General features: G+C 47.4%; 1 protein-coding gene across 1 annotated transcript in view; it reads left to right on the top strand.

Moving 5' to 3' along the window:
* The window catches only part of LOC119374878 (cytochrome P450 2D15-like), a 92,957-nt gene that overhangs the window by 883 nt on the left and 68,332 nt on the right, over positions 1–23,742 (top strand). The window lies entirely within an intron of this gene.

The following is a 23,742-nucleotide window of genomic DNA, read 5'->3' as shown; positions in this document are numbered from 1 at the left end:
ATTGTGATAAGTGAAAACTTTAAACCACACCATCGTAGCAGAATTAACCAGGTTTGACGCGGGGTGCGGTTCCGCTCTTCTGCAACGAAATATTATATCTGCTAACATGATTCCTCGCCCGAACATGATGCCTGTAAAGGGTCTTTAACACTTCCGGCCCTGGCGGTGTCAGTTGACATCACCACACAACATTTCCCCAAGCACCTCGGAAATGAAATCAAACTGTCTATTATTGGGGCAACCCTTCTTCAATGATCCTCACTGCGATTGACACCGAAATTTTGACATGCTTGCGGAGCTGGGAGCCGCCAAGAAGAAGAATAAGCTTGAGCGAAGTCATGGGTGACGTCGAGGCCGGTTTGCTGAGGCCGGTAAGCGTCATTTTCGGGTCGACATGCCGAAGCTGTTTCAAAGAGTGTCACAATGAAAAGTGAGACGTGGTTCACATTATGTGCACTCTAGTGAGTAGCACAAAATGTGAACCTCTCATTTCCCGACCGCTGAGCTCTCATGACCTAATTTGATGTCATGTCTGTAAGTCCAATATTACTTGCACGACTGGCTCAATTGTTCGTTTGTGGTCTTCTGAGGTCCTAAGTATTAGGAAAACACGCACAAGAAAAGTCTGCGACCAAAATAAAAAATCCACGGCTCAAAAAGGTTAAAGTTACAAGAGCGGGCGTTACTCTGTTAAAAAGTAGGTCCTATACAGCACAGTGAAACTGTGCCAGTATTGCCCCAACGGGAGCAAACGTGAGCAGCAACATTCGCCCGGCGTCAGCAAATCACGCTCGCGCTACTTTTACCTGCATAGGCCCGATTTCGGCTTTGGGCGATGTGGGCTTGCCGACGTTGGGCAAATTTTGGCTAGCTGGTGTAGGCCGGATGTGTACCCGCCGTCATTCAGCCGATGTTAGCAAGCCGTCATTGGTCCTATATAAGCTAGCCGATGCTGGGGCGGTGTCGGCCCGGCCGACGTCGGGAAGCATAAAGCGCCACTGTTTGCCGCCATTACTGTGGTGCTTTAGCTGTGGTGGTTTACTGTGCGGCGACTACGGCAATACTGTGCTGTCGTGGTCTGCACATAGCTAATTTTATGGAGAGACCTACGGGCGTTGCTAGATACGTACGGTAACATGATAAGAATGATCGATACACGTTTTCTAGGCTGAAAGTGCTGCGTGACGACCACGGCAGCGCGGCATTACCGCAGTTACTGTACCTAAACCAGCAGTGCTAAAAACCCCATTAGCAGCCCAACCGCATTAAGCGGCTAGGCACTATTGCAGCTGTACACGAAAAATAGTGCGTAATGACAACGATTGCTCCACTGGAGCCTGGGGGAGCCAACAAGACGAACTTTGTAGAATCATGCAAGGTCGAGAAGAAAAGTCAGTATTACCTCCAACACAATTACACAGCATGAAAGGCCGACTACACCAAGCACGCATGTGTCAAGAGTAACGAATTGGTGACATATTTGCAAGCTGATTAAACACTTTATTTTCGTTACATGGGTGATGGATTATGACACAACGGAGGCATTGTGAAATTCAACAGTGAAATAACTATTTATTCCCCAGCACTTTCGAGAAAGCTCCTCTCTTCGTCAGGGGATGAGTTAAGCTACCGTCGAACTTGATTCTTTTGCGCATCCCACCCGCCCTCGATGATATTTCAGACAGAGTGAGAAAACGAGCAAAACAGAGAAGAAAAAATTCGGCAGATCCCACGTATCGTGGGAGTCGATGTTATGCGAAGCATGCGGCGGGAAGCTGACTGTGGCGTGATTTTTTTTCACTGAGTGAAGCGTTACAAATTGACGCTAAAGATTTGTATCAACTTTATACGCACACATATATGTTGAAGAGCCGCATATGTGTTATGCAACCAGTTGTTTTCAGTTGGTTAACGCTGCCAACGGCAACGTGGGTATTTCCAACACCAGAAGCGGTAAGCTGATATGTAGTGATTATACTTGTCACTTATGATGGAGAACGCACGCACGTTTCACGAACCCGTGTGTGTGTATGGAAGACGTTCTTGACAGTTCTTGAACAAGGTAATCATCACCGTGATCAGTGAGCACCAGCAGCTGGTCATGACTTGTTATCGGATCCGGTCGTGTTCGCGGTGGCGAATGGTCCATGTGTAGTGAAGTATGAGGTATAGTACAGCTGTTAGCAATTGTAGATGACTCAGTCATTTCATCGACAAACTGTCTGTCGATATAGTCCATTGAAACTGGTAGGCCTGGATAGTGGTACGTAGACCAACATCAGTGGATGGCGCTTGTCGTTTATTCGTAGACTACCTGGGCGTATGTTGCTTACGTAGCCTAATCTACAAAGCGGCTGTCAGTCAATCTGGCATCATCTTCGGTCAGCATGCGGCGATCACCCAGCCTCGTAAGAAATGAAGAGGACACTGCCTCGTTCTGGCGGTCTAAGTGCACTTTACGGTGCTATGATGTGAATGTCATACGTAACTTTCGTTAATGTATTCCTCCGGGGTCGAGCAATGCTTCAATATTAGCCCCGAGAACGAACACTGGCGGCGCGGCAGTCGCGGCGATGTGACGCCACGGCAAGGACTCGCTTGCTCCGCTGCCGAGGCTCGCCTTTTTCTGCGCCCGCCGCGTACCCGCTCTTTCGCGATACGGTAGTGATTACTGCTCATTCTTGCGATGCAACTTTCCCAAGGTAGAAGGCGGAAGTTTACACTATTAGCGAAAGTTTAGTAAGCTGTAGAAAGTTTGGATAATATAGCTTATAATGGGCGAATTCCCGTCCGAAAGGAAGCTTCACCGTGAAAATGGTGATGCACGAGAGCAAGACGTTTGTTGTTTTCACCACATACTCCAAGACATCGGTGCTAAATATTTTCCGCTAATGGTTCTAACTTTATTACAACTTGGCCGTAGACTCTACGGTTAAAACACGCGTCCCGAAGATTAAAAATTAAATTAGGACGTTTTCAATTCACTAATTACATTGTGGTTTATCGTGCAAGTTATGTCTGCCTTTGCAGATTATCTAGGTGATTTGACAGAATTGCGCTTTCTGCTACAGGAGACTTTAGATGAATCCGTCTATCGTAAAGAATCACTTAATACATCCGGAAAATTGAACAAAATAATACTGCCACGCACACAATGGTTTCGGAAAATCTGAGGTGTTAGTATACTTGGATTTACGTAAACATTTCTTCTCAACACTCGTCTGGGATTATGTGGCCGTATACCCCGATTTGCATGAACTGCTGGTCTGATCAACCGCCGGGTCACGAGCGGTAATGTTAAATTCTCGTGGGAGCACTGTTGATAACAATCGTCTGCAAAACAAACGCCTGAAAGTCGAAATGCACATTTTGAACTGTTTCGATGGCACTCTCAGTGACGTGGCCCACGTATTAATTGAACGTCCTTCGCCTTAATGAGTGAATAATGGTCTCGCACGTCATGTCGACATAAAGGTTGATGATGCTCAGGGGTATATCAAATGCAAATATTAATTTACAAGCTGGCTATCTAAACTAGTACTTATACAAGTGTAACAGCGCCGTTGCTACGATGCTGCATGAAGACAGAATCTGGCAGCAATAAGGAGTTTCCGCAATTAACTCAACTTTTTTATGTTGTGAAATGAAGTCGCGAAATTATTGCGGGAAAAACGTGAAACTAAACAACATGATGAGTGAGCGAGTACACAAGAAAAACAAACACAACAACTGCGGCGGTATGCTCGGCCGAGCGCTTTCGAGATATTTTGCGAGGCTCAATCGCTCTCGTAATCGTTCGCGGGGCTTGGCACTCGGGCAAGAACGCTGTCCGCCGATCACAGATGCGTCCGATGCAAATAACACTTGTGGAGGCGAAGCCATCATATTTTTTAAAGGAATCGCCCGTGAACAACGCAACCTAATAATGTCTTGCGTGTCAAGACCACGACACGAGTGTGAGACACGCTGCAGATTATTTTGACCACCTCGAATTCTTTAACGTACTTCCGTATCTAAGCAGAGAAATGTTGCTTTTCACACCCGTCGGAATGCGGCTGCTGTGGTCGGGAATCAGACCCATCCCCGAAGTTAGCAGCGCGACACAACGACAAACCTGATCACCCCTTTCAAAGTGTGCACGACGGCGCGCGGGCACCGTTGGGGACTGTGAAAAAAAAATGCATAAAAGTTTTTGTCGTTTTACTAGGAATATTAACGATGCTGTTTTCCTCATTCATCTGAAGCTTGAGACAGGCAAAAAGCGAACGTAAACAGCGGAACAGCGCCCGAAGCAATTGCGCGATATGCCGGCGCGTCATGGCGGGAGTCGAAGAGTCCTTGCCGTGACGTCATCCACGCCTCCCGCCAGGCGGCGCCACCCCAACTTCTCGGGGCTAATAGCTTGCTGAATCATAGGAATACAAATGTAATATTTATTAGACTGCTGCAAAAGCGGAGCCAACACTATATATATATATATAAATATATATATATATATATATATATATATATATATATATATATATATATTGTTACGGGAAAGACACAGACACATGTATTTACAACTGGTTAAGCGGCGAGCAGCGCTGCTGATAGGCACAGCTCGCGCCAGACTGTCTTGTTGTCGTCTTCTTTGTCTTGTTGACCGCGACGCCACTGGTACGTAGCTATATATATATATATATATATATATATATATATATATATATATATATATATATATATATGATATTCGCATGGATCACAGGATTCCGCTGAAGGCTCAGCCTTCGTCAAATTTGTGCTTGCATTGCAAAGTTTGCAAATGTCACTCGTTGCTGCATGAAACAAAGGTGCTCTCTAGGCATAAAGATAGGACAGCGCGAGAAGTGGCTGAGGCATTTTATATCCGAAAGTATGGCATCATCTGCGTTACCAGGCATTCGGTTACGTTACACAGACTAGAGATAGATTGTCTAAACGACAAGCTCTAATCGTTCACGTGGTTTTTCTTGTTATTTATATTTTTGTTTCCTTCAATAAATTTCCTGTTGCTAGTCTACACTTGTGCGTGTGTCTTCGCTGTCCCTGTTTAGTTTGCGCAGTTTTTCGTAGTAAAACTGTGATATCACTGACGCAAATGTGTTGCTTACCTGACCACGACATACGTGTGTGCAACTACGCGTGCACTTAGGAAACCGAGGAGTTTGTGGGCACTCGTGCTACACGGTTAGTGCCTGAAATGATGTAAAGGCTATAGCGATATAAATATAACGTCAGGTTCAGTTTGTGCAGACGGCCGGTACTCACAAAAAGTATTACGCTAAAAACATTCGTGCGGGAATATTTGGCCGGATCCTGATACTAGACGCAGTGAAGCCGGCCGACCACTGGCAACTAGTGATGCAGAACTATCGATGGTACTATCGATAGTATCGATAGTTGAGTCACTATCGAACTATCGATAGTTAAAGATACTATCGATAGTGCTATCGATAGTAAGTACTATCGATAGTTTAAAATCAACAGCGCGAACTCATTGCAGGAAAAAATTACATCATCTCCCACTAAAGGGAACCATGTGGGGATGCGAAGCAGCGCATGGGTCGACTTAAAGTTCCGTTCATCACGGGCACCTTGCCCGATGTTAACGCGTCCTTGCAAGTGGAGCACACCATGAAATCACTGTTGTTGCTGTTGCTGTTACTCCTCCCGAACTCTTGTTGAAGTACGCCACGCGGATTCATCGCAGAATCTCGTTCCCCGACGCCATCACATGATTGCTGAGAGAGTGTAAGGGGGAGAGGCCACAACGTCTTACATAGCCCCTTACACAGGCCCGAACGCGCTCGCGCGTGCCAGCACACATGGTTTTGTCTGCGTTACGCCAAGCTAGGACAGCATACGGCAACCCGGGTCCCTAAAATGCTTTGCACGTATCATCGTCAAGGCGGTCGAAGAAACAAGAGGAGGAAGACTTCTCCTTGGGGCAAGCAAGCGCTCAGATGGCTATGCTAGGCGGTAGAAAGCGGACTGTCGCCAATGGAACTACGTACCTACGGACACAGCCCCGAGCAAAAGCTGCTTCGCATCTAGTAAATTTGGTTCCCCGCGCGCGTGTTTACATAGTGAAGCCGGAGGAGCAGGCTGTAGCGGGAAAGGAAGCCGTTACATGGGGTAGAAACTGCGCGGTTTGAGTTTATATTGCATTTGATGATTTCAATATAAAAAAATTATCAAGAACTAAGTTTGTTAACTGTAAGATGTAACTGGTTGCTTTTAAATATTAATTTATTGATGGACATATGCCGCCATTTTCACTGCGCAAATAATTTCTCTCTATAAAAATTTCCTCATAAATTAAGCGAAGCTGATAGTAGGCTATCGCGAATATTTTGGCAATTTGGCCAGCCAGCAACACCATCGTTATTCGCACCACTATGGATAGTTGTGTCACGTGGTTGTGACAGTGAAGAATTCTGCAGCAAGACTGGGAAATACGAAGCTCTTTTTTTTGGTCGAACTTGTGCCCAGAAAATCAATACTCAGAATACAAGCGATACACGCTGCGCACTGATTGCGGCGAGAACAGTCGCCGGCCGTCGAGTAATCTGATAACCAGTGAACGCTTCGTCTCTTATACATCAGTCATCAAACCTTCCAGCGTTATCGCTGGTGCTGGCGTAAGCTCTCGAATAAACGTGAATATTCGCGTCCGGCGCGTAATCTTAAAATGTCAAACAATCGCGAAGCTTCTCAAACATTGCGGCGCGGTCTGCGTCAAACACAGCTAACAGTCTGTGGGTGAAACCCGAATATTTCAAAACAAAGCAATAAAACACGCGTGGCAGTAGTATCGCTAGTAATATTACCTATGGTACTACCGATTCGACTATCGATAGTTTATCGATAGTAGTACTATCGATAGTTTGTTTACACTATCGATAGTTTCAAAGAAACTATCGATACTATCGATAGTCAATTTACCGATAGTTCTGCATCACTACTGGCAACACATTTACGAATGAGAAGTACTGTAAACTTGGCCCCCAAGAAGGTGTAAAATTCGCACATTTTGATAGCGTTGAATAACTGGTCAACGAAGTGCGCACCGACTGCGAGTCATTATTTTTAAGGTCACCTTTTTCGACAGAAAATTGTGATTGTGTTTGTTATCTCTGTAAGTCGTAGTCGTATCCGAAAGCAGAAAAAGTAGCTTTGGGCCGGCGATAGATTGCTCCCAGAATCGTACGACGGCAATGACACGACACAGCGCATGCACTGTCTTATTTGCGCTAGTACACCAATGCATGCAGCGGCTTTCTGCAGCTTAAGCGACGAATAGTCAAGCGCGTATGCTTTATTGCATTACAAGTGTATTGCATCACAAGGGCGACGCCTGTGCGGCGTGCGGCAGCGGCTTAGCTCGTGGCTGCCGGCTGAAGGTATGACAATTCAAGCATTCACTGCGGCTGCTGGATTTCCTCGCGAAGAATATTACAGCGAAGCAGTGCATGGCTGAGTTCCGGTGGATAGCGGCATTGGACAAAATGGCGCGTCGAACGATATTACGCGCGCGGACAAATCGGTGCGCAGCACAACTGTTTTCGGCGCGCCCTCGCCAAATGTGACTCCTCGCCAGTGCCGATGCCTCTTTCACAAGTGTCGCGACACTCGGCGGCGGCACTTCTCACTAATCCTTGTGCCCCTTTGTCTCATGACGTAGATAAGGCGCTAGCGCTGTTATCAGCAGTTGCCCTTTGGACTCCCTACGGGACGGCCGCGTGTCGTTCGCTCGGGGGAAGAGCGGGCATTGAAGGACGGCCAACGCGCGCAGAGAGCGCGAATCGGTGCGAAAACGACGTGCAGCCGCCGCCTTTTGGCTTCTCTGGCTTCCGTTTTTCTCAGTAGTTTAAGGGCTCCGGTATTGTTTCCGGTGGAGGCCACTAGAGGCGCAGGCGACGGCAACATTTCACGCAGTTCTTCCGTACAGCCGCCCATTGTTTTTTTAACCTGAACGCACGAACGTCCACTACCGAGTCGATAAGCGCCGTATGACGGAGTGCAGCGGCGAAATGAACGAGCGTATGGTGCGCGGGCAGTGTGACCAATCCGGTGCAGCTTTCGTCTGCTAGACTGTTTATGCGAAACGGACCCAACCCCCACGTGCTACTTTGTCCTTTCTTCATTTGCCCAGTTTCTTGGTGTTTTTATTGTCACTTTCAACATGTAATACAAAAACTTCGAACAAACATTTTTGGTTCCTAGCCTGTCTGACTAGTGTCGGGACCATGGTTAGATAGCCACATGTCTCAGTAAACGGTACCAACAGTGCAAGAGGAACAGGTATAATGCATATACTCGATACCGCAATGCACTTTTAGAAACAAGCAAAGCACGTAATTATTTATCAACTACACCACTAATCGCTAACATAAAACGATCATGGCCGCAGAAAAGTTGTGTGCTGCTTTCCATCGGGCCAGTATAGCATTCTCAATAAGAGCGCCATGAAATTCTATTAGCCGCCGAGCGTAAACATTTTTAGCAACCGGTAAATTAAAGTGATTGTTCGTCGAAGCTCTTGTGATGAGCGCCGGTAACTTAAGAGTGCTTAATGGCAGGAGCAGTGGCAGGTATCGTTTTTGTCTCAGGAAAATGCTGCGTGAACCACAGGCGGGAAATAAATGCGGACACGCGCGTAGTATAACAAGCGGGTGTATATCCGATCCCATCCATCTGAAGCGCGACCACTCGACGTTTAACTTGATGGCAGCGTTCAGAAAAGAAAGAAGGCTCACGCGATAATGGTGCTCAAAGAAGCGGGGGTAGTGTCTGGTTTCCGGAACAACCTAGCAGACGACAGCTGCACGGGACTGCTCACCTCACGCACGCGCGTATTCTCGTTCATGTCGCCGCTGTGCTCCGTCGTACGGCGCTTATCGACTCGGCGGTCGACGCTCCTGCGTTCAGTTTAAAAAATTGGGCGGCTCTACAACGGCCCTCATGGTTTCGCGTAGGTGGTCGAAGCAGAGTCCTGGATTTTCTGCCTGGTCAGGTGTCGAGCGGTGATTGCATTAGCGAGAGTGCCTTTCCCACTTCTCAATATTCGTTGCCTTCGAGAGAAACTGTTCGACGACATCTGTCACGCGCCTCTGCCCTGCGGAGAGCGCCTGTTCAATGAAATAATAGAGAGCAATAATATTAAAGAAATATGCAGTTAAAACCATCTAAGGAAACAAGATTTGACCGATTTCGCGATTTAACGAAGAAGTTTACCTTCCCTGACAGATACCCATTGCGTTCAATAGTGTCATCAACTCGAATTAACGAAGCTTTCATAGAAAGGAACTCAAGTTAGCAAAGTTTTTGCGGAAATAAGTAAGCGAAAATACACTTATTTCCAATATTTAAACAGATGGCTCTTTTTGACACGAAAGTGTTTTATGCCGGGGTCCACCAAGACTTTCATGACGTATTTCTGTCACGGAAAGACGTCAGCAAAATGAACGCCATCAAATGGCAAATAAAAAAAACTATAGGAAAAAGTTTGGTTGAGAGGAGTCCAACTCATGACCTCTCGGTCCGCGATGTTGGCTGGCGGGCGTTTAGCCCATTGAGCTACCCCCAAACTTTTTTTTTCTTTATTACAATGTTAATACACTATATACATATACACATGTGCCACACATCACCACAAGCATGTTGAAGCTGGCTGTACCTACTTATGCACTTTTAACTGTTTTCAATGTATCTAATATACAAATCATTTCATCACTTGCCCCTCGGTGCTCTAGCACTTTTCTGGGCTTCGTGATCTGTTCAACAAAATAGGCGTTAACCGATCGCGCTTGGTGCTCAGCATTTCATACATCCATACGTGACCTCCATAGCTATAAAGACCTAGAAGCGTGAAGAGGTCATAGGGGACACTATTTCCTCGAACAGGCACAAAACGAATACCGTAGGCATCAACTGGTAGTTCCTTCTTCAGCGTTCTCTGCTGAACATCCCAATAAAACACAGCGTCCCAACACTCAATTAAAAACATGTCTACAGTTTCTGGTTTGTTCCACAAAAGACAATTCACCTCCCCACGGCACAAACATGGCTCGTTGTTCGAGCCATGTTTTCACAGTTAGTGTGCCCGTGTGAAGTTTAAAGAAAAACGTTTTAGCACCAGGTGGAAATAACATCTTTTTGACGCGTTTCAGGACGTCCCTTCCCGATCCCTCCCCATAAATGGTTCTGTAGAGGAGGGCTGGAAAAAACTATGTCTACCAGGTCTTTCAGTAGGCGCTTCCTAGAACGTTGCTTAAGTATTCAATAGAAAATCTATTTATAAGAAACCTATAGGGAGAGACCACCTCGAATAAGTAGCGGCCGGGATATTTTAAACGGAACATTGTCCATGGTGGAGACAACAAATTCTGGTATGGCTCCCGGTAACATTACCTGAATATTTGTACGTATGAACGGGTTTGCTGATATCTTAAGAATAAGAATCTACTAATCACCTGTTTCAAGAACAGGTGACTTAACCCCCACCCACCGTCTCTGACCTTCCGGAAAAGATTAGTCCGAGATGTTCGCTCGTATTTACAATTCCAGACAAATGTTGCAAATACCCTATGAAAACGCTGACTATTACTTCTGCAGTACAGAACCTGGAAAACGTACCATATTTTAGCTGCCAAAAAAATGTTACATACCGTGGATCTTGCAAATATTGACAAATCCCGCCCAACCCAACTTAAAGTCTTTGTGCTCATTTCATCCGCCTTGTCTCTCCAAAACTGCGCATTTTCCCTATATCTATCTAGTGGTACTCCTAGGTATTTGTTGGGTACAGTGCTCCACTGCATTTTCTCATAGACAGTGGGTGTCTGCTGCCACGAACCATGCCATAATCCAAAACTTTTTTCTCCGTTCAATAAACTACCAGTTTGGTCGCAAAAGCTTTGCGTGATCTGCAGTGCTATTTTCACACTTTCCTTGTCAGTACATATAAATGCAACATCATCAGTATATGCAAGCACGCGTATCTCACAGGATAGCAGCCGGAAACCTCTTAATTGATCACTGTTAATGATTTTCCTACACAGGGGCTTTAAAAACAAAAAAAAACAAAGCAAACAGTAATGGTGACATGGGGCATCCCTGTCTCACAGACGAACGAACATAAACGCGTTCTGTCAGTTCCCCATTTACAACCAAACTGGTGGTACAGTTTTGATATGCCATTCGATCTCCTTCACAATGGTGCTGTGCAGTACTTGGACTGCGGTTATGACTTCGTTTGTTTTGTTTCGTTTGTTGTTGTTGTATTTTGTCGCGTGCTGTCGTCACAAACTCTTCTTCTTCTCTTCCATTCTTTTACATCCCCTTACCCCTTCCCACGTGCAGGGTAGCAAACCGAGACTGCTTCTGGTTAACCTCCCTGTCTTTCCTTTCTCCCTCTTCTCTCTCTCTCAGGCCAGCATGTTCCAATATTTCAAAAAGTGTGACATGACATACCATATCAAAGGCTTTTGAAAAATGATTTGTACCATCGCTGCTTTACCTAACTGAGCATCGCCAGTCTCAGAATACTCCTCGCTACATGACTGTTTGTAAATATACTTCTACCTTTGATGCCACAAGGCTGATGTGGCCCTACTTAATCTGTAATAATACTTTGCATCCTACTAGCCAAGGCTTTCATAAAAACTTTGTAATCTGCATTTGTTAAAGTTATGGGTCTATACCCTATCACTGTTTTACGCTCTGCTTCATCAGTGGACTTCGGAATCAGCACCGTGTGTGCCCACGCAAAGGAAGGTGGTAAGCGCCCTCTTCGAAAAGCCTCAACAAATACTTCTTGAAGAATTAAGGCAAAGTGCGGCTCCAATGCCTTATAAAAGGCAGCCATCTGACCGGGAGACTTTCCCGGCTTCAGTTGATCAATAACTTACTCCACTTCTTTCACGGTAATTTCTATTGCTAATAAATCCGTTTGTTGGCTTTCCAATTGCGGTATTTCAGGTAAAAAATCCTGCCGAAAGTTTGGATTGCGGGGTTTTCGCAAAGCAAAGTTTTTTATAGTACTCTACGAACGCTAGTTTAATCGCGTTTCGGTTCCTCGCTACAGTGCCAGCATACTCTATTTCACCTATTTCATTGCAACATGCATAAGTCTTCTCGTCTGAGAGGGCACGCTTGGTTGGCACCTCTCCTACAAGAAGTTTCCCAGATCGAGCCCGAACCATCGCACCTTTGTATTTTTCGTGTTCTATAGCCTCCAATTTTGTTTTCGTTTCTCTTATTTCGCTTATGAATAACCCAGGACTATTTGTTTCCTCTAGTATTACATGTTCTAGATGGGATCGCAAGCATCTCTCTTCCCTACGCATCAAAAACTTTATTTGGCACCCTCTTTCTATTGCTTTAAATTTAATGCGTTGTGGAGCTTTCCCATTCTTCGAACTTGTCCTGCTCCTTTTGATCAACCAAACGTTTGATTTTACTCTTCAAGTGGTCGACAAATTCCTCGTCATCCAATAGCTTTTCATTAAACTTCCAAAGCTCCCATTCAACTTTTTTCATCTTGTCCCCTATCTCGAACATAACCAAACTTTGATCGCTGAACGTTACTTGTTTCACCACGTAGTTTCCTGCAATTGCATGCTAGTTTCCGAGGTCACCTAAGCTCGGTCGAGCCGAGCATGACTGCTACCTTGAAAATGAGTAAAGTGTCAGGCGTTTTCCCCGACAGCTGTATAAGTCACATCAAGCATAGGAAGATTGCCAATTAGTTCCGTTAAGTGCACTGAACTGGCATCACTGACACGCGATTCTGTAGAACGGTCATCAGCTTCTAAAACACAATTAAAGGTCACCAAGCAGGATCATCGCTCTATCACAGTCTAACATATGATAGATATCTTGAAAGAACCTGCAAACGTTCCTTGGGCAACGTAGGGGCATAAACACACACCACACGGAAACCACACCCAGCAAAATCGAAATCACACATCACAAATCTAGCGCGGTCACAACGCACCACTTTCTCTACTGCAATGCCGATTGAGGTATCCAGTAGGAGACAACATCCTGCGGAGGAGCCAACGCCATGACCTCACGCACATGCAGTAATAGTGCAAAAAAAATCGGCAGATCCCACGCAGTGTGGGAATCGAGATAATGCGAAGCATCCAGCAAAGAGCTGCACACATCGTCTTGTTGTCATTGAGGCTTATGAAGTCATTCATGTCGTGACATCTAATTCGCTATATATCGCGAGATTATCATACATGCATGCGTGTATAATCTGGTATATGCCATGCAATGAAACGTATATTCTGCTACAAGTATACGATGCGTGACCTGCTATTTATGTTCGTCACGCACTCTTGTCATGCCATACCCATTTAGGTATATATCCAGTAAACAAAATGGCCGGGAGTGCACCATGAGCGTGGCACCTAAATCATACCCTATATGACATGCATGTCATGATTTTCGTGTTACCACCTGTTATTAATGTTCGTCACACAGTCACGTCGCGAGATACCAATTTTGGTGTATATCAAGCTTGCGAAAACGGCCGCCAGCGCCCCATGAGCGTGACACGAAGTAATGGTGTACATGGCATGTGTGTCATGATTTTCATATTACTCCTGTTATTTGTGTTCGTCACACAGTCACGTCGCGCGATAGCAATTTTGGTGTATATCAAGCTAGCGAAACGGCCGCCGGCGCTCCATGAGCGTGACAGTAAGTCATGCTGTACATGACATGCGTGTCATGATTTCATGTTACCATCTGTTATTGGTGTTTCGTCACCAGTCACGTCGCGCGATAACCAATTTTCGTGTATATCAATTTAGCGAAACGGCCGCCAGCGCGCCATGAGCGTGGCACGTAAGTCATACTGTGCATGCCATGCGTGTCATGATTTTCATGCTACCACCTGTTATTTGTGTTCGTCACACAGTCACGTCGCGCGATACCAATTTTGGTGTATATCAAGCTAGCGAAACGGCCGCGAGCGCACCATGAGCGTGGAATGTTAATCATGCTGTACATGATATGCGTGTCATGATTTTCACGCTACCACCTTTTATTTGTGTTCATCACACAGTGACGTCGCGCGATACCAATTTTGGTGTATATCAAACTAGCGAAACGGCCGCCAGGGCACCATGAGCGTGACAGTAAGTCATGCTGTACATGACATGCGTGTCATGATTTTCATGTTACCATCTGTTATTTGTGTTCGTCACACAGTCACGTCGCGCGATACCAATTTTCGTGTATATCAATTTAGCGAAACGGCCGCCAGCGCGCCATGAGCGTGGAATGTAAATCATGCTGTACATGATATGCGTGTCATGATTTGCACGTTAGGGCCTGTCACTTGTGTTCGTCATACACTATTGTCACGCCATACCAATTTTGGTATATATCAAACAAACGAAACGGCCGCAAGAGCACCAAAGCAGTGGCATACAAATCATGTCGTTCATGACACGGATATCATGATTTTCATGTTATGACCTGTCATTTATGTTAGTCATAAAGTCACGTTACGCCATACCAATTTTGGTGTATATCCTATTAACAAAACGGCCAGGAGAGCCCAAAGTCGTAGGCGGCTAGATAGATAGATAGATAGATAGATAGATAGATAGATAGATAGATAGATAGATAGATAGATAGATAGATAGATAGATAGATAGATAGATAGATAGATAGATAGATAGATAGATAGATAGATAGATAGATAGATAGATACGCTCAAACTCGCAGAAGTTCGCTAAGAAATGCTTCGCATTTAAAAGGTGCGACCATGCTGTCAGTATGACTCTCACTCTCCACCTTAGTTTCTTGAACCGCGAGCACGTACCAGGTCCAGGTCGTGCGCCAGACGCTATAGCTGATACTGCCTGCGTTTCGCACCCAAACCGCTAACATTCAGAGTGACCACGCGAAGGAGTACATTAGGCGCCGCCATTTGCGTTTTGAAAGGACGCCGGGAGCCTAGCACTAACCGGCGGGGCCGACAGCCTGCATTCTTCCCTCGTCAGAGCAGCTGCCGCGGTTAGCGACGCTGCTCGGGTGCGGGGAAGGTACTAGAGGTGTGCACGGGCTCCGGGTAGCCCGAAAGCCCGAGCCCGACCCGGCTCACGGGCCGGACTCGGGCGGGCCGACGTATTTTCACCTCGGGCTCGGGCCGGGTTCGGGCTACTCGGAGTTTTATCGGGCCGGGCTCAGGCCCGGCGCAGAGCCCGACTCAAGCCCGAAATATAGAGAATGAGTGGGAATTGTTTTCGAGCACGCATACAGCGCCTTTTCCGCGACCGCCCTTTACCGCTTTTCCTTTCCATTCCCTACTTTAAACAAAAGGGGAGCAGGTACAGCAATGCCTCTGTTGCACTCCGACAAACAGCGAAGTAACACCACCTGAGCTAGTGACGGCGCCACGCGACTGTTCGCGTTAGATTTAAGGCCAAATCCCATATTAGTGAAAATGCACGCGACAGCGACGAGCGGCCCGACGTAGATCGCCTTCGTGCAAGCTGACGCTTGCATGGGCATACCCCATACACGTGACGGCTTTGGCGAGCGAACTACATTGTTGCCGGGATGAGGCCGTCTACTTGTAATTTGTAATCTGTGTAATAGAGACTGTTCGTCGTGTGTCGTTTGATCATATTTGATATGCTCAATAAAATGCCAAATTACCAGAAAACGATGTTTGGTTTTCGCAGCGAACCTTCAAAAAGCCGGGCCGGGCCGGGCCCGGGATTGTGTTTTCGTAGGTCGGGCCGGGCCGGGCGGGCTCGCAGCCCTTTGCCGTCGGGCTCGGGCGGGCCTTCGACAAAGTCAACGGGCCCGGGCCGGGCTCGGAAATACGGCCCGTGCACAGCTCTAGAAGGTACTTCCGCTTCTTTCCAGTTGTCTTCTTCCATTCGCATTCAAGCTGCCGCTGTTCGCGTTCGGGATCCGCGTCATCCTCCTCACGGCGTCTCTTTACAAGTGCTGGGTCCACATTCATTTTTACCAACGCGCCTTGGTCTCCTCCAAAGCTGCCTCCCTCAATATTATCCGTCTCTTTTCTTTGTTCAGTCTCATCTACTGACGTACTGCCGTCCACCTTGGCGTTATCGCCTTCTCTGACAAATGCGTTTTGACGCGTTGCTCGCGAACGCACCATAGAACGCGCCGCCGGCACCTCCTCCGAAGGCTCAGTGGCCAGAAGTGTAGTACTCTCCTTTCCCGAGCGTCAGTTCTCTGCCTCCTGCGGCGCCGCTAGCGTTCCCGCCACACAACCACTGCCCTGGCTTCTTTCGATAATTTCTTTGGTTGTTGGCGAAGCTGCCTCTTCCGCTTCAACTTCATCCATTAAGTCATGAAGATGCTGCCGTTTTGGCGTGGCGCCTATCACTGTGGCATAAGTGCGCACAGAATTTTGCCGTTCGTGACCGAAAGCGCGGCATGTGGTGCATCTCAGCGTTCGGCACTCACGGCGGATATGCCCTTTCATTCGACAGCGCAGACAGTTGGGTGCTCTGCCTGGCACCACCACCAGATCTGCTCCTCCTTGAATCTTAAAGAGATCCGGCAGCTCGTCCGGAGTGATGCCCTCACGAAGGGTGATACGAGCGACGCGAGTTGTCGACTCGGCCAGTTGAAAGCGTGGTACGCTCCACTCCTCTAGCTTGTCTTCTTTCACACCACCGTACTCGCTCAACACTTTTCGAACAGCACTCGTTAGGCACGTCGAAAGCTACCCAGTGTACCTTCACTGTAAGCTCCTGCTTCACAGGGCCAATAACCGCACAGTATCGCCCTTTCACTTGAATTCCGCCACTGCTCAAAAGCATATTTTTTGCTTCTGAAGAACGTAGCTCGAGCATCCAAACGTGACTCATTTGGGAGGGCCCAATGCCACCCACCGCTTTGATGACACCCAGTTCTTCCAGTGGTGCTCGGAAATCCTCAATCATGTAGGGTCTTCCGCCGACGTCACAATGCAGAAAAACACATGGTTTCATTGTTTCATCCTTCGGCAAAGCTGGTAGAACAAACTTGTAGCCCGCCGGCGGGCGCGAACATCTAAACACCGCGGCCAGGCGCGGCCGCTGTAACGCCGTCCACGGAGCAAGCCATCATGCTTCCGCACACCAAGCTTGGCGAGACCAGACTCCCTGCGCCACGGTCACAGACCTGCTACCGCCAAACAAATAACGGAGGCTACATGAACGCGCCTTTTATCTTTCACACTTTCCTTTCGCGGTGCTCTTGAATGGATGGATGGATGCTATGAGCACGGCCGCTAAATAAAAAAGAGGTTTTTTTTAGCGGCCGTGCTATGAGCACGGCGCTTATAATGTGTCGGTGACATGTGCATCACCAGGCTCGAAAAAAAAAAGGCCGTTGCAATGATCGTCCCATTCGGCGCGTTTCCAATATAAGTGTAATTTCGTCAACGCTTTAACACAGCACGAGGAGGCGGATTTAGCCCAAGCCTCGTTCATAGCATCCATCCATATCAAAAATCACAGCATATCCACGGAGTGAATGATGATGAGTGGGCGAAGCTGCGGAGGTTCATCGGTAAACCGTGAATCTTCCGTGAATTCTGCCCAGTACATCATCACCGACGTGAGATCGGGCGCGTTTATACTAAAGGTTCGATGAGTTATGACGACTTGCAGCTCGCTTTAATTTTACATGTACGCTGTGAATTTTCATTGTTTAGAAAACCATTGCTTTAGAAAACATCTGGCGTCTTTCGTTAAGCAGCTGGCGTCTTTTCGTTTTGCTTTAGAAACATCTGGCGTTCTTTCTTTTTTGCTTTTACAAAACATCTGGCGTCTTTCGTTGGTTTATTTCATCAATCAACGGCGTTTTGAACAAAATTTTTATTGTTTAATCACGCACAGGAGAAATCTCACCAGGCACTACCTTGGAGGTAAAGAATGGCTGCTAATGGGAATGAGAGACAGAAGAAGTCGGCTTTTAGCTAACGCTGCGATTTTTTTATTGTTCAACAAAGCACAGGAAAAATCTCCCACCGGCACCACCTTGGAGGTCAAAGCGTAAGACTGGTTACGCACTACGACTACGACTACGAGGGACGAACGGGTGCCACCTTAAGGAGCTTCGCCCCTAAAAATAGCTCTCCGAAGCTCGCCTGGCTGTCGCACTGAGGCTCGCCCTGTGAGGCTAAAAGGAACACACGACGCGCGTAGCGTTTCTCTTCGCGTTCCGCGGCGCTTCGAAGGAGTGCATATCGAGTATCAGTGTTTATTATGTGCTTGTTGATGTCATATTTTCTCGGCATTCACCATATGCGGTGTCCACGCATATGTTAAGAACTTGAGCTACCGCAAGGGTTAAATCATGATCATGGGCGTTAGTCGTTGGTACGGAGATGTGCCACAACGTGAGTGCGTCCACATCAAACGGTGCTATATCTGCCAAACAGTAGACATTGTACAAGCTCTCATATACTAATGCACTATGAACAATCAACTACTTCTGTGACGACACGTTTCACTTTCGTGTTATACAGATTCCTATGACAGAGGGATCAGCCATGTTTTTTTTTTTTTTGACCTGCGCTGTTACGCTATCGCGTTCGAACATTTCGCCACCCTAGTCACGACGCTAGTTTATTTTGGCGAGGGTACTCGTCGCAGGCGGTAGCGCTTTTACATATCACAGGCGCTGGGCGGTAGTGGATTGTTGTCCCTGCAAATGCTCTTACAGGAACACGGTGGTTGCTTTCGTTATTCATTGGTTTATGCGATAGATGGCACTGATCGTCTCTTTGCAAACTTCCTTGCTCTGCCTGCTCGCAGATTAACTGCATTCGTTCTCCCAGTCTTTAAATGTCAGCAGCTTGTCACAGGTTCACGTGACCATCTACCTCGTCTGTATCGCCCGAGATGGGAGGAATTAAGTTCGAGCTGCCCTCGCTGACTTTTCACACGCGTACGCGTGTGTTAGTGGCAAATAAAATGCCACGGTAGCTTTCTGTGACACTGTGTTACAGTTTTAGATTCCGAAGGACCGAAAAATTCCATGTTCGATTTTTAAAACTTCCAGAGTTAACGAAATAATTTGCGCGCCCCCATCAGCTCGTTAAGTCGAGTTGCAACTGTACATAATTTTGAACCTGTAAATGGATATAAAATCGGTAAATCAAGAAGTTGGAGAATATGATATTTAGGTGCGAGGAAATCAGCGAAACTCAAAAGTCACAGTTTCGCCGCAACAGCGAAGCAATGATTGTGATAGCAACAAAATAGAATTTCACACGAAGAACGGCAAGCAGCTCAGTACTTGCAACGCGCCGCTCGAGTGCACAGGACTGGCGAAAAGAACACACACAGGACGACCGCGAACTAACAACGGCCACAGCTCGACACTTGCAGCGCTCTGCTCAAACACAAGGAAGGACACTCGAAAAGAACGCACAGGTACACGCACGACGAGCGTGAACTGTTGCAGTTGTTACTACTTCGTGTTTGAGCAGCGCGCTACAAGTAGAGTAGAGCAGACCCTAGAAGCTGTGGCTCATACCCACACTGGGGGATTGGCCAAGAACCGGTTCCCAACGCTCTTAGACATCTTTTTCTTTAAAACTGCGGTGCGTGGAGTGACCCCTCCATATCTCCAGCCGCGCGGTGGCGTTAGACGCATCTATTACTCGGCGTTCCACATCGTCAGTGGCTACAGAAAGGGGCCACCTTTTAGTGCGCGTCTGAAGAAAAATGAGGAGCGTTGATTTAAGCATGCCCTTCGGGCAATCTCGCGGGTGATACTACACATACCGAAGCACCTCCGGGCTCTGCATGTCGTTAACACTAAATGGTGTATATAAATAGGTCGCCGTTGCTATGCTAAACAGCCGGAGGCGGGTGGTCGAGTTGTTTAAGGCAGCACGCTCTGGAGCGAGGGTCGAAGGTTCGAGTCCCGTTGGTGCGCTTTGGAAATTTTTTCTTTTGATTTATTTTTCTTTGTGGCTTTATTTATATATACATTCATATACATATCCGGCACATGACGGCGTCGACAGACGGCGACGGCAAAAACCACCCGAGAGTGTCCATATAATTGCTATCGCAATAAAAACAAGCACGAAGAAGGCACATTCAAGCACACACCATCGCCGGGGCTCGAATGTGCCTTCTTCTTCGTCTTTGTTTTTGAGTTTCGCTGAACAAAAGTGGAGCTCACAGTCCCTTTCGAAATGAAAAGTCTTTGCAAAAACGTCAATACCGCAAACAACAAATCGGCAAGAGCAGTTGCGAAATAATGCATTCAAACAGGTACGCGGATTGCGTAGACAAACGCGTATATTGGCCAGGCGCACGCTGTATATGCCTGAGATTAGGAGACCACATACACGCGACTGAAGTGCTTCGGTCACCAGGGCATTTAGCGGCGCACTGTCCGAGATGTAGGTGCAAGCCTATGTTTAGCAACGCCGACATGTCGGAGCACTTCAAGTCTAAAGAAAATACTGCGACAAACCACGTCAGCTTTTCCTTTGTTGCGCTGGGAGATCCACCTTTTAATTTCATACACCAGCGTCACATCACCTCACACGTGTCAATTCGAGTAATATATTCGCACAGTTCACATTAATTTCTTTTCCTCAATTTTTATCTGCCAGTCACCTTTCAGTTTGTCTATATACTTAGGGGCGTTTCGGGCACTAAACAGCTGAAAGTTCGCGCACATGTGTGTATGGTCTTTCTGTTGTTTTTTTCTCCTTGCATGAGAGTATAGCGCAGGCAGATAACGATTCCAGAGTTATCGCTCGTTAGTACCGGAATAAACTTAACCACGCGCGTAGTAGGCGCTTTCTTATCTCAACTGTCAATACAATGGCGAAGGTTCCAGAACATCCCAGCGCCACCTGCACAGAGGGGGCGTAACATGCGTAACAGTTTTTTCTGAGGGAAGAGCGTTCAATGAGAGATAAAAAAAATAAGCGCACGTGGCAGTATAACATACATCATGAATCCAACCTTTACAAAATGTTGCAACGCTAGAAACATCCGGTCTGTACTCGCTCATGAATTTGGCACGCAGATGCCAGGAATTGCGACAGGGATAATTCCACGAGCCAGTGTAAAGCGAGCAGAAAATAAAAACAAGAGAACTTTTAGGAGGCTTTCTAGTCTAGCTAGAAGCATTCGTTTACCAGGTCTCTTTCGTGGGCGGCAACGTTCCTGAATGTAAGTGGCTACATATTACTCGCTTTGCTTCACCGATCCGATAGAAATGCGAAATTCGTATTGACGCACCCGCATCAGGTCAAAGTATAAAACACACTTTAAACTAATTGCCGCGGTAATTACTACAGCTGCGATCACCACAGATTTCCACCTGGAGTGTGGCATCTTAGTGAACCATTACACCTCTTAAGCTCTATATGCCACACCTAACTGTCGTAATGACAGAATAACTTTTCTGAAATGTTTCTTTATTCGTGGTTTCTGTGGTCTCGACAGCACTTCTTACTTGAGGTAGCGTATCAGCTGACTCGACATTGTACTATCTGCAAAATGGTTAAACGGCACTTAACAGCCTCGAGCAACGTTGACCGTGTTGCTGAAAAAATAGCTCTGCTAAGGCCACCCTGCTAAGCAGCACGCGCTTTTACAGCGAAAGCTGCGATGAGATAAAGAAGCCGATTTCGGTGGCTAGCTGTCCGCCCCCGCTGCCGCGGCCGCCACCGGTGTCCGTAGCAGCTATCGCACAAAATTGAAAAAAAAACCCGCATTTCCCCGAAGGGGAGTATGAGGAAGTGCGAAGCACGGGGTGATGCTATGAGGGGGCGAGCGCGACTAAACTGCAGAGCCGAGCGAAGGAGACGGCAGCGAGAGAGCACGCGCCAGCCGACCCACGGAGGTCTGGCCGTTTTTAAGTGCAAAGCACTTTTACTGATGATGATGATCTGTCTTCCGAACTCGTTCCAAAGAACCCGCAACGCGTTCAACTTGCTGGCGGCGTTGCGCACGCCCGAGATGGGGCTCAGATTGTTGTCGAACCACAGTCGATCGCACACCGCGCAGCTGTATCCGAAGCTGCGGTCCAGGAAGTCTCTCTTGAAGCGCGCGTCCGGCCGATCGAATTCGAGGGCCCGCGCTCGCTCACGCATCGCACGTCCCCGCGCCAGATCGGCTTCGGGGTGCTCGGCTCGCTTCGCACGCTTTCGTTCGGCGTCTCGCCGCCGGCCTTCATCACCACAGGCAATGTGCGGGGCGCGCGCAGCCACGGAGCGGAGGGCGGAGCGCGCGCAGTCACGTGGGGCGTGACGTCGCTGCGCCGTTGCTACAGACGCTCCTCTCCGCTCCTCGCGCCGTTGCTATGGGACGGCGGATTCAGGGTCGCTTATAAAGTGCATTCGCACTTAAAAAAAGAAAAAAGACAGGGTTCCAGCAGGATTTCAACCCAGACACTCTGCATGACACTCGAGTACGCTACTCGCCGTAGTTGATTTTTGCGACCCCTGTGGTGATCGCTGGAACTTGAGCGCTTCCGGGACCGGACCGACCCACGCCGGTGCTTGAACCTCCTTCGCAAGAAGACCCTATACCGGCGTCATATCGGGCAAAGAGTCACGTAAACAGATGTAGTAGCAAGGGAATAATAATTATTGTTGAGGTTTAACGTCAAAAACCATGATACGGTAATGAGAGACGCCGTAGTGGAGGGCTCCGGAAATGTCGACCACCTGGTGTTCTTTAACGTGCGCCTAAGTACACGGGCGTCAAGCATTTTCGCCTCCATCGACAATGCGGCCGCCTCGACCGGGATTCGATCCCGCGACCTTCAGGTCAGTAGCGAGCGCCATGACCACTAGACCACCGTGGCGGGTCACTACAGCAATAGAAGAGTAAGATAATACCAGGCGTCAGGTGATGCGAATTGTGTAACGAGTGTCTTTTCACCCATTACAAAGTGCTCAGCCCTTCCTTCATCGTCATCAGTCACAGCGCGAACAAAGTGCACATAAAGCCTCACAGACGCGTAGTGGGTACCTCGATACACCGCACAATCTTTAATAATTGCATAGTGGGCACTTCTTTAATTCGCAAAATTATGATGATTTATGGCGTATTGGGTACCTTGCTATAGTACTCGCAGTATTCGCCCCTATGGGCTTTAAAAAGGCCGCCGCTCCAGCTTCCGCTGTGACTGCGCTGCGTGTTACGCGCAGGCCTGCCGTGTTTTGTTTTGCTTCGGGAGGGTGGGGGGGATTATTGTATAGCGTGATATATCCTGCAGACAGATCTGCTGACGGGCGTTAAAAGCATTCGAAACTGTGATTTCATCGCTATTCACTGATGTTTTAAACGACAAGGCACTTTGTACCCGATTCTGCGATGTTGTACACTTTTAATCAAGTCCTGCTTTACACATCCCCTGCATATATGACGCTCCATAATTTAGAACAACTCACGCCTAGCGGAAGCCATGCGATACGCGTCAGCAGTGACACATGTCCAGAAAAGCGCGCATCCTTCACCGCCACCTTACAGACGGCCTCCCGCGCTTCCCTGGCGTTAGCCAATGAGTCAGAGATGATTTTATTTAGTCAATAAATGAATTACAAAATTTCCGTATACATAAGGAGGTCCCATAGCGACTGAATAGGGACCGCCTAAAGTAGTGAATGTAGGACAATTAATTGAATTAGCAAACAGCAGTACAGAAAACAACCAATAAGATACATCGCAGGCAAAAAGAGTTCGA

The sequence above is a fragment of the Rhipicephalus sanguineus genome, chromosome 11 (assembly GCF_013339695.2).
Source record: "Rhipicephalus sanguineus isolate Rsan-2018 chromosome 11, BIME_Rsan_1.4, whole genome shotgun sequence".
Classification (NCBI taxonomy): Eukaryota; Metazoa; Arthropoda; class Arachnida; order Ixodida; family Ixodidae; genus Rhipicephalus; species Rhipicephalus sanguineus.
The sequence above is the reverse complement of the archived record's forward strand: the minus strand, read 5'-3'. Positions and strand labels throughout refer to the sequence as shown.